The 12,028-nt window shown below is 34.9% G+C and overlaps 1 protein-coding gene across 4 annotated transcripts in view; it reads left to right on the forward strand.

Moving 5' to 3' along the window:
• Window positions 1-12,028, forward strand: part of large2 (LARGE xylosyl- and glucuronyltransferase 2) — a 73,725-nt gene that overhangs the window by 13,545 nt on the left and 48,152 nt on the right. The gene's annotated exons all lie outside the window — the stretch shown is intronic.

Consider the following 12,028-nt stretch of genomic DNA (forward strand, 5'->3'; position numbering starts at 1 on the left):
CTACACAGGCCGCAGGAATTGTGTTACGGCCTAATAGGATTGTGAAACTAAAAAAGGCAATGCATTTAATTGAATAAATGTGAGTTCAAAGTCAAAATGCTGCGCTGTTGCGCGTTCTACAGGCTTACCATTTCAGAGTAGTTTGCAATCAGTAAATACCTCACATTTATGCCAGGCGATTGCTCATGATCTGCTGTTGATGAGTAACAACAACACTTTATGGTGTTTATATTGTAATATGTTATAGATGGTAATAAGAGTGCACATTTTATCTATGTCATCTTTTCAGTGAGTAGCTGGAAGTAGTAAAGCAGCAACACGGTTGTTTGATTTGCACTTTTATCATTTATAAAGTTTGCATTCATTCACTTCACACACTCATTATTGCGTGACTTTAGAGGTTTGTGTAAACTATCGCGCTGATCCCCTGGCTCACATTTTATCCAGCAAACACGAAACTGTGCTGGCCTCAGCCGAATATTCGGGGAGAATTATTCGTTATCCGTTATTTGTTTTTGACGCCATTATCCACGCACTGTAAAACTCATATCTTCCTCAGGATTTTTGTCTTGTTTTCCAATACAAATATCTAAACTTCCTTAAATACATTTACTTGAGATGCAAAATGAAGATATTCTAAGTCTTTTTGAATTGAACACAATGAAGGGAGTTTATGCTTAAAACAAGATCAAATATCTGTCAGTGGTGTATGAACACTTTGATTTTTCTGAGCCCATGGCAGATATTTGTTCTTTTAGTTTTTTGTTTGTTTTAAATCATAAACTCACTTCTTTTTGATCAACTTCAATTTATCAATTTCTCATAAACAAGACCAATCATTTAATGTCATTTTGCTTCTCAGTTTATCTTGATTTAATAATCTTTAGACATTTGCACTGGAAGACAACACTGTTTGAAGTTTGTTTGTTCAGAAGGTTTTTTCCATATTTTAGTCTCTCTCTCTCTCTTGTAAAATGGATTAAAAATTAATCGCAGTCTGTTGAAAGTTGTATTTTCAAACTTTGAAGTGTTTCATTTTGTGCTCCCTAGACATTTATGTTTTGAGAACATATTGACTTATTGTGTTCCCTTCAGGTTGGTCCTTAAATTTTCTTTACTTGCATTAAAAAGTCGGTAACACTTTACAATAAGGTTAATTAATTAACTACATTAGCTAACATGAAGTAAGAATGAACAATAATTCTACAGCATTTATTAATCACAGCTAGTGTTAATTTCAGCATTTACTAATGCATTATTAATATCAAGTTTTGATTGTTAACATTAGATAATGCACTGTGAACTAACATTAACTAACATGAACAAACAATGAACTGTATTTTTATTAACTAACATTAACAAAGCTTAATAAATAGTGTAATAAATGTATTGTTCATTGTTCGTTCATGTTAGTTAATACATTAACAAATGTTAACAAATGACACCTTATTGTAAAGTGTTACCAAAAAGTCTTATAACTTTACCTTAACAAAAAAAAAAAACACTGCATAAACACTGCTTGAGTATTTTAAACTTGCAAGTGACCCCATTTTAGAGTTGAATGAATTCCCTCATCCTGTTTAATTAAGAAAGATATACATTATTTATTTTGAGATTGTACCAGTTTGTTCTTTATGGACATACATTATCAATTAAATTTGTGCAGGTCTTCAAAAAGCTTGACTTATATTTGACTTAAATTCTGCAGATACCCTGGAAGCTTATGCATTTTTCAACATTTTACAATAGTATGCTTGTCATCACATTACCTTTTTGCATGTTTAATTCAGTGAATGGTGTCGTTTAAATATGCTTTTTTTTTTTAATTATCATCTTCTTCAAGTCAAGTCATTTTCATAGAGAAACTGCAGTGATATGTACTTATTGGTACGTATTTCGCATCTCGCTAAAAAGTGTCCCCAGGTACATTTATGCCATGAGACCAGGTAGCAAATAGTTCACTTGAATCAGATTTATTGATGCTCATTGCCTAAAGCCCAAGACACACTGCACAATTTTCAACTGTCACAGATGAAAGATTGGCATCATGAAACAATCGTGGTGATTTCTGTGATCGTGGCTCCTAATTGGTGGTCCTATGTCGTACAGTGAGAGAGGTTCAAAGGCGACCGTATAATTTTCTGACAGTGTCAGAAATTCAACATGATCATTGCACAGCGGGTTTGCTGCTATGACCCACGTTTACTGACCAGCCAATAAAACTGCGACATAAAATCATCACGACATGGCGCTAAAATATAAAACTACTTACCTCAAGCTCTTATCCCTTATCCCTAAACAGGAGTTAATAGGTGTCATCATCGTATAGTCTACCTACATGCATGTCGTACCCAAGATTATTAGATCCATGTCGCACAGTGTGATTTGCGATAATCTTATAGGATTGCAAAGTCTATAGAAGGATTTAGACTTTGACCAAAATGCTGAAAATTTTATGATGTGTAATGCATTCTGTGCACAGTATATAAACTCTTAATGCATTATATGATATTGTGTATGTGTTTGTAACACTATTCAGTTCTTGTTCTAAATTATTCCGTTTCCATTTTGCCTATCCCTTTGCGAACAGTGCTGGAGGTGTGCTTTGGACTTCAGTGAGCTTTAGTCCACTGGGATTTTCATTGTCTAAATCGGATTCATTCACAAAGTCCCTTCTCCTACAGATTTCCTTTCATTTAAAGCAGAGAAACAGTCAATAAGGTAAGCTGAGCGACAGTTACCCGAGTTATCTGTTGTATGACTATTAGAATTCAGAATAACACAGCAGATACTGACCTTTACATGCACAGACACACCTCAGCTGTCACCGTTTTATGCCTTAACGGCACAATGAACTTTACTCAACCTCCCAGCACTATGCAGCCATTTGAGTTTTAGTACTGTGTCATAAAACTGCATCGACTCTGGATGAACGATGGCGCCTTTTGATTTTTTAATCCTTATGGGCCAAATCAATGTCTTTTGTTACTGCTCCTTATCGGTTCGGGGCAGAAGTCAGTTGTGCAGTGTTAAGGTTTTGGAGGGGGTTAACTGCCTGGCATATGGTCTGAATGAACTTGAGGTGAGAGCTGGGGGAAGTTTTCCATTAAAAGAGCGATAAAACTCAATAATCTTCACATCGGAGTGCAGTATGGCCACAGGCTAAACACAGACAGGCGGCGTAATTAACTCTAAGCAGCCTTCACAACTGCATAGATCTCTTTAAATAGAGGAGCTAATGGCTATTGGGTGCTGATCTGATTTTGCCATTGGGACCTGATGGAATTGCGCTCTGGGGGTATAGGAGAATTTGAAAGCTGTGGGGAGGCAGAGAAAGTGGAAGAGAGGCAATTATGATTTCTGCGGGACTGGGACTAAAATGCTGACAATGAACTGAGCAAACTTGCATTTGGCTTCGAATTGTGAGAGAAACAAACATTCATCACTGTAACTCGCAGTGACGTGGAGCGAGAGGCGTGATAGACGGAGTGTGGAAGCTGAGAGGTGCCAATTAGGTTTTATTACAGCCGTTTGTGCAGAATGTTTTGATGTAATTATTTTGGTTCATTTTACCTCTCTGCGCAAAGTTCTTTCATGCCCGAAGAAAAGAACATTTTGCTGAAAGATTTGTATTGAAGCATGGAATATTGTTTATAGCTTCTCAAAGCTTGTTATTATCTGGTCAGAGATGGTCATTACTTGGTCTTTAGTTTGTTTTCCAAAACATGGCTACCAGTTTAAGTAGGTTTTATGAGCAGGGGAATCACTAAAAAGAGCTTTGTAATATCTCTCCTAGACAGCATGAGATAATCAGATGCCAAATGGAGTCTCTGGCTCTCAGATGTTTGTCCTGAGAAAAGACACTGGTAATCGTGTATATATCTTCTCTAGAGTTTAAGAAGAGAAATGTGAAAATTTGTTATTATATTTAATTCTTACAATGTCAAATTATTTTGGCTAATTAACGTGCTATACATGTTACTTTTATACCACACTGGTGTTTGTTTTACTTTGAACTTACTAGAAATTTTCACAAATAAATGATTACCCTGCTGAAAAAATACAGAACTTGTAATGGTTTACTGGTTATAATAGAAATTGTATTGGTTTTAATGGAAACTGTAATGGTCTCTGTGGGTCTGTACTGGTAATTTGTATCTGGTAACATTTTATTGGTGGCTTGTTAAAACCACTAAATCTTAATGGAATATGTTCCAAAACACACTACTGGAAACCACTTATTAATGGTTGTAATGGTTAATAGTTGATGGTTTGTAATGTTTGTAATGATGATATTTGTAGTTGAAACCATTAGAATTTTTTTTTTTTTTTTGTAGCACATTGAACTAAAAAGTCACATTATTAATTAAAAAGACTGAAAAAGAATTTTCTTGTAAAACACTAAAAAGTAAAATTATTTTTACAGTGAACTATACACATACTTACGTATACTATAGCCTATATCTTAATTGTGTCTATAGAGACATCTAAAACAAAGTTTAGGAAACATAAGCAACACTGCCAAAAATACAATAATCTCCAATCTGAGAAAGAGCAGCTTCTGAGCAATATGTTCTATTGGATATTGTTTACTATTTAATTCTTGATAAGACTTCATTTTGATAATCCTCTTTAGACATTCTTTTATAGAACACTACAATTGAACTACATGTCAACTAGCAGTTATTAGATTGTTAGTAGACTGTCTTTATTTTGATGGCCATCCAACAGACATTCTACTGAAGTAACTTTACAAGTATGTCAACTTATTCTACTAACCCTAACCCTAACCCTAATCAGCAGCCATATCACCCTGTAGCCCAAGACTGATTGCCCACTGAAGCTAAGCGGGGCTGAGCCTGGTCAGTACCTGGATGGGAGACCTCTTGGGGAAAAACTAGGTTGTTGCTGGAAGAGGTGTTAGTGAGGCCTGCAGGGGGTGCTCACCCTGTGGTCTGTGTGGGTCCTAACGCCCCAGTATAGTGACAGGGACACTATACTGTAAAAAGCACCGTCCTTCAGATAAGACGTTAAACCGAGGTCCTGACTCTCTGTGGTCATTAAAAATCCAAGGATGTCCTTCGAAAAAGAGTAGGGGTGTTACCCCAGCATCCTGGCCAAATTCGCCCATTGGCCTCTGACCATCATGGCCTCCTAATCATCTCCATACGCTGATTGGCTTCATCACTATGTCTCCTCTCCACCAGTAAGCTGGTGTGTGGTGGGCGTTCTGGCGCATTATGGCTGCCGTTGCATCATCCAGGTGGATGCTGCACACTGGTGGTGGTTGTAAAGCGCTATATAAATGTAACAAATTATTATTATAACCCTAACCCTAGCAGTCTACACTACTCTAATAAGAGTTAGGTGACTTGTAGTTGCAAAGTTACTTATAGTTGGTAAAATGTCTAAAGTGTACTATCAGATTTAAGTGTAACCTAACATTGTGTCATTAGGTATGTGCAAATATTAAATCTCCTCTTCTAACCAGTTTATAAGACGTGAGACAAAAAAACAAAACAAAACACACACACGTCTGTATGATGCGAAACATTTGTAAACATGCATGTCATGGCACTGTGCAAGTGTGCATTTTTTTAATCTGATTGAAAAAATAGATTCAAGCATTTATCTGCATCGTTTTTTTTTTCTCTGTTGATCGAATTTCAGGTTTGCACCAACAATTTCAATTTGATCAAAATTTCATTCATTAATACAATTATAAACAATTTATTTGAGTGCATGTGAATGTAGATTGTCATTGCACCTCCTTTTACTCCACCAGAATATAAGTCCTTCAATACAAAATATCTGTAAAAAATAAAATGCAATTAAAATCACATTTGTATTTCCCAGTTTTAATATTCTACAGTGCTAATACAATTAAATTTTTTCCCAAGTAGACAGAATTTTTCAAATGCACCAACATGCAATGAATAATTACATTAATTAATAAGAATATTCACAACAGAAACACTTATTTGTCCAAGTAAATCAATATATACCATTGATCAGAGATCTTTAATGATCAGTTTCATTAGCTCAGCTGTAGGCTGTCAGTGGTTGCCAGGCAACTGAGCACATTGATATAAAATTCAATTGATGTGTGGTCACATATGTGTGTATATCGGCTATTTTATAATGTGCCTCATGCAATCAGATTTTACAGCGCAGATATCTTTTTTCATCATCAAAGCACAGTGAGGTGTTGTAGGCCAGATTTCAGGCGAAATCAGGATTAAAAATCGTTTTTAATTACAGAAAATTGATATTCTCTGTACTGTTCCTGAGAACTGCAGTTTCACACAGGGCAATGTCACCTTCACCAGCTTGTGATGTTATTTCAAAAGGGAAATATGGGGGATGGCTCATGTTCATTCCACTTCAAACATGTTCAGATACTTTCAGTGGTGACATTATTCCATAATAAGCGCACAAAGGTCTTGAAAAAATGGCAGAAAACTGCTCCTTACACCCAAGCTCAGTTGTACCTTTTGCACTACTGATCTTCAGTATTTTTCATGCCTTGCAGGATAAAATCATGACAGGTATTTCAGGGCTGGTGTAGACTGCTATTTTGGCACATATCTTCATTGAGTTTCGTCGTGAATTGCATTAGCGCCGTGGGAAGATAAAGCCATGTAATGGTGCATAAAGCGATGCAGATACGTTCATTAACCCGAGGGTCGGTCCTGAAAAGAGAACAGCCCGTTATCTAATGATGGTATTGTTCTACTTGAAGGCTGGGCTGTCGTTTGTTGTTTAGCATTATTCACCGGAGCGTACATCTTTTTTTTATTTTCTGTGTATTTTGTTTTTGTCAGGCAATTTCCTTCCATCGCAGCTGCAAATAGCAGGGGCTAATTCAGAGAAACGTGAGGGGTGTTAAAGCCGTGATATGTTGTAATTACCTCACATTCATTATTACACGTTTATATTTTGAATATTATAGTTCTGTTATAAAGAATACTTGCTGTCTATCTACAGAACAGTAGGCAACTGCCTTTTGAGGGTCTGTTTAAACTGGATTTGTTCTTTAAAAACAGCGAGACAGAGCACAGTGTTATTGAAAAGAAGGCTTTGGACTTAATTAACCTTTAATTTGGACGCATTAACCTTTGTGAAAAAGAATTGTTCTTAGCTGTTTTGAATGTGCACTTGTAGTGTGCTTCAAATCTTAAAAGTATATTTTTAAAATGCTGTACTTCCAGATTATATAATGTTAATGAAATAAAAGGTATACTTCATGACAATGTTTCTTAACCCACTTAAGTAGACTTTTGCACTTTGTGATGGCAAATTAAATCCTTACTTTAAAGTACATTTTAAATCATTATGTTTTAATTACACCATAAATTAAACTTAAATTAAATTTAAGTATATTTTAGTTTACCATAAATGCTTTTCAGTACATTTGACAGTACACTTTACTCTTATTTCAAAGACAATAGAAGTAATTATACTATATGAGTCCGACTTAAGTGAGTAAAAAAAAATCACTCTTAAATATCTGCATTTCATATAAATGTAAGCTACAATGCGTTTTCATTTAATTGCAATTCACATGCACTGACTTGACATTATTACAAAATGTACTTTTTAAAAGTTAAAGATACATGCTTTACCCTTACCAAAAAGTAGTATGCTTCAAGTTTTTATTTTATTAAGTATACTAAAGTAAAGTTCAAGTATATTTTTAAGTATACTTTATGTATTAATTATACAAATCTCAGTGTACTAGTGGTATACTTGTAAGTGTACTATTGCAATACTCCTTGGAACTAAATTGGCCCACTTTCAAGTATATAAAATATACTTTTAAGTATACTTTAAGTATGACAGTAATAAACTTTGAGTACACAACTAGTTTACATCAATGTTTTTAGCTTGTACTGCAACTATACTAAAAGTGAACTTATAGGTATACTTATAGTTTACTAATTAAATACTTGTGGTAGCATTTTTAGTACACTTTGAAGTATAATCTCAATAAACTACTAGTTTAGTAGTTTTATACTGCAAGTGTACTCGTAAGTTTTCTTTAAGTGAACTTTACATCATACTTTAAGTATACTACTATGTCCCTATTTAGGTATTAATTTGTATATATTTTGTTATATGAATATCTGAATATACGAAACATCAAAAGAAATAACAGGGTATCTGCTTGTAAACAAAAACATTTTATTCTAGCTTCATGCATTCTTTTTTAAACACTTGAATGTGGGTAAGTTTCATAAATAAAAAATAAAGAAATAAACAACATTTTGAACAAAAAGCTGAAAAAAAGACTATGAATTGGATTCAGAATTCAGCTTGCCAGTCATTATTACCTCTTCATTGGTCGACATATTATTCCATAACGTTACACAGTTTTGAGGCTGTTTTATGTCTGATGATCGTGTTAGATTATATGTGGAAGCATCTGTTGTTTCAGTTTCTTCTTCACTTGTGTTTTTTTTTTGGAAATTCTGTACAGAAGATGTGTACTAGTGCCCCTACCGTATAACAATGAAAACACGGATTCTAGGACCACAGTATAGCTCAAATATATTTAGACTTTTTCTAAGTATAAGTCAAGTATACTTAAATGTAATTTTAAGTATATTTCTGAGAAGTACATAAAGCCCATTTCTGAGAAGTACATAAAAAGTAGACTAAAAGTATACTTTCCTATATTTTAGTTTAAAAAAGTATACTAATAGTACACTTGAATAAACTTTTTTTTTTTGTAAGGGTAAGTACTGAATAAAAGTTTTATAACTTTTTTGTTTACCATCTTTGATGATTTTGACATCATTGAGCTCATCAAAATTAATGGTGGGATTGGTATCTTTGTGAATGTATCTTTGTCATCATTATTATGGAGCCTATAACAGCTCTAGCATCAGATGCATGCCTAGGATGTCTTATAATGCTAGGTTAGGTAGCTTATTAGATTTGGGAACAAAGCTTAAGTTCTCCACTGAGGAAAAGTCCTGAGGAACCAAGGAGTTGTTGTAGTTAGTTAGCTTAGTGGCAGGGCAGCTTATCTGATTAGAGTGTGTTTGCCTGACCTCTGCCTCTCTAATGTATTCCACGCTGAGGCGTCTTGGATTGATAGCGTGTGTTGGCATAATATGGAGCAGAGCTGTGTGCCACACACACACACACACACACACACACACACACTCACAAACTGATGTGTGTTTGATCATGAGATGAAGACCCTCTCCCCAGCTGCTGGAGTTTCATTTGCCATGGCAACTCTTTGATTGACTGAAGATTGATTTGATGGATAGGATCAGTTATGGCAGGTCACTAACAGAATCAGGCCTTTTGATTGGATGATTGACTGCTTTGTTCATGCCGATGAATGATGAGTTGTTTTACTGGATATTAGACTCTGGCATTCCACTGTATGCATGAAATGCATGAAATTGCCTGAACTTGCCTTGTTCACACACTGCATTTCAGAAAGAAATGTATACTTTATTATTGTACTTTATTATTGATATTATTGATGCATTAAATGGATCAAAAGTGGCAGTAAACACATTTATAATATAAAAGAAATCTAGGTCACACTTTATATTAGGTGGCCTTAACTACTATGTACTTACATTAAAAAGTAAAATAATAAAATAAGTACAGTGTACTTATTGTGTTCCTACTGTATTGGAAAACACTACTGCTGCTATTGAGGTGGGGTACGGGTAAGGTTAGGGACAGGTTTGGTGGTATGGGTAGGTTTAAGGGTGGGTTAAGGTGTAAGGGATGGGTCAACAGCGTAATTATAGATGTAATTACATATAGGTATTTTTAAAAATATAAGTAGAATGTAAAAACATGTATGTACACAATAAGTGCATTGTACCAAATGATTAATTTAAATGTAAGTACATAGTAGTTAAGGCCACCTAATATAAAGTGTGACCGAAATCTATTTCAGATAAATGCTGTTCTTCTGAACTTTCTATTGACCAAAGAATCCTAAAAAAAAGTTTTATGGTTTACACAAAAATATGAAGCAGCACAACTGATTTTAACACTGATAATAATAAGAAATGTTCTTTAACAACAGAATGATTTCTGAAGGATCATGTGACACTGAAGACGAGTAATGATGCTGAAAATTCAGCTTTGCATCAGAGGAATTCTTTTAAATTGCAATACTATTTCATAATATTAATGTTTTTACATTATTTTTGATTAAAAATAATAATAAGCCTTGAGGAACATAAGACACAGTAAGACACCTAGAGATTTCTCACTCAGTTTAGGGCTTTCAAATATGACAGATTATATTTTATATACCCATGGACGTATTATATAGACCTGTATATAAATGAAAGCATTGTAATTTATATCAAATGTATTTACAAAAGTAAACTATGACATCATATCTCAAATTTGAATATGCTCAGGTTTGGTCTGTGTGTGATGACGGTCAGTCAGTACCAAACACTGTGTCTGTGAATGTAGCCTTTGGCAGAGACACTCTACCTCATTTTGGTAATCTCCTCAGGGCGACAGACTACCTGTCCCCCACACTGTGGAGAGATATCGCTTCCCCCAGGCTTTAATGACTCTTCCATTATTTTCCACTCTGGTCTCGTAATGACCCCTTATTATGCTATTTGGACACAAACTGGAGTGACAGCACTGCAATTAAGAGTCACAGAGGACTTAGAATAACCCCACAGACCACCTCAACTTGCTGTGCAAGCACCACAGGCCACTATCACGTCCCTCCCCCAGAACCTTGTCCTGTGATCAGAATCTTGGAATTTTAGCTGGAATTTTAAGGCTCTTGTAATGTGTGTTTCACTGACCCAGATTCAGAATGTCAGGTGTTCAGTTTATATAGCATTCCTGGACTGAAGGCCAGTGGTCTGTTGATATTAGTCTCAGCCTCAGACGTCATGCCCACAGACCATTGGCTAAACGTCTGATGCATATAGCACACAAAAGTGGAAACACTTTGTCGTCGGATTGGTTGAATTATACAGGAAGATGTGTGTGTCGCGTTCTTTAATGTTCTGCCTGGAAACAAAGAGGCCATGAAGCCAAAGCCCCTCACGAAAGAAGAAAGCCGTTATGTTTACAACTGTGACGACGAGCGCTTATCATGGTCAACTAAACGCTGGATTTTCAAAAGTATGTGAAATACTTAAAGTTTTAGAATCTTTAAAATATGTTTTATACACCGGTCTGTTATTGTGGCGACATTTCCACGCCACGAAACGAGATGACGAAAGAAACGAACTGTGATTGGTTGTTTGACATGTCGGTCAAATGGTCTCATGGGCGGGCCTTGGCCAATGAAAGCTGCCATGGATTCCAGCCCTTCAGCTGTCAGTCTGAAAGTCTGGCTACGCGAGTCTAGTTGATATAGACATTATGTTTAGCCCAATGCTTTATATGTTTTTATGCTGTAGCATTTGGTTTTTTACAATGCCACATTGGTCAGTGCTATAACCCTTCTGAAAAAAAAAGAAAAAAAAAAAAAAATGTACATGATTTAAAAAGAGTACTTGGAATATTAAATAAATAATATTCTTTAAAAGAATATACTTAGGTGTGAAATTATTGTGTTGTTTTCACACTAGACTGCATGATATGTTCAAGTGAAAATGTATTATAGTTTAAATTTAAATTTACCCTTAATATTATGTTATTACCAAATATTGGATTCAATATTTTGTCAACTTGCTTTTTCGATTATCACAGGTTTTGTGTCTTTTTTTGACAACAGATTGACCATTAAAAGGCTCAATTATCTGAACTCATGCACCTTCACAAGTTTTGAAAAAAGATTATCTGTAAATTAGTTTTTAAAAAGGTTAATTCAAAAACTGAGTTGCGAAATCAGTTGCAAAAAAAGAAAGAAAGAGAAAGGAAGGAAAGAAAGAAAGAAAGAAAGAAAGAAAGACACAAAACCTGTGCTAATTGAGAGAAAACAAGGCCTACAACTAATCAGTTCCAAAAAATATATATATATATATTTAAAAGCACCAAACAACACTAAATGTCATTGGCTTTCATT

This window comes from Onychostoma macrolepis, chromosome 18 (assembly GCF_012432095.1).
Source record: "Onychostoma macrolepis isolate SWU-2019 chromosome 18, ASM1243209v1, whole genome shotgun sequence".
NCBI lineage: Eukaryota > Metazoa > Chordata > Actinopteri > Cypriniformes > Cyprinidae > Onychostoma > Onychostoma macrolepis.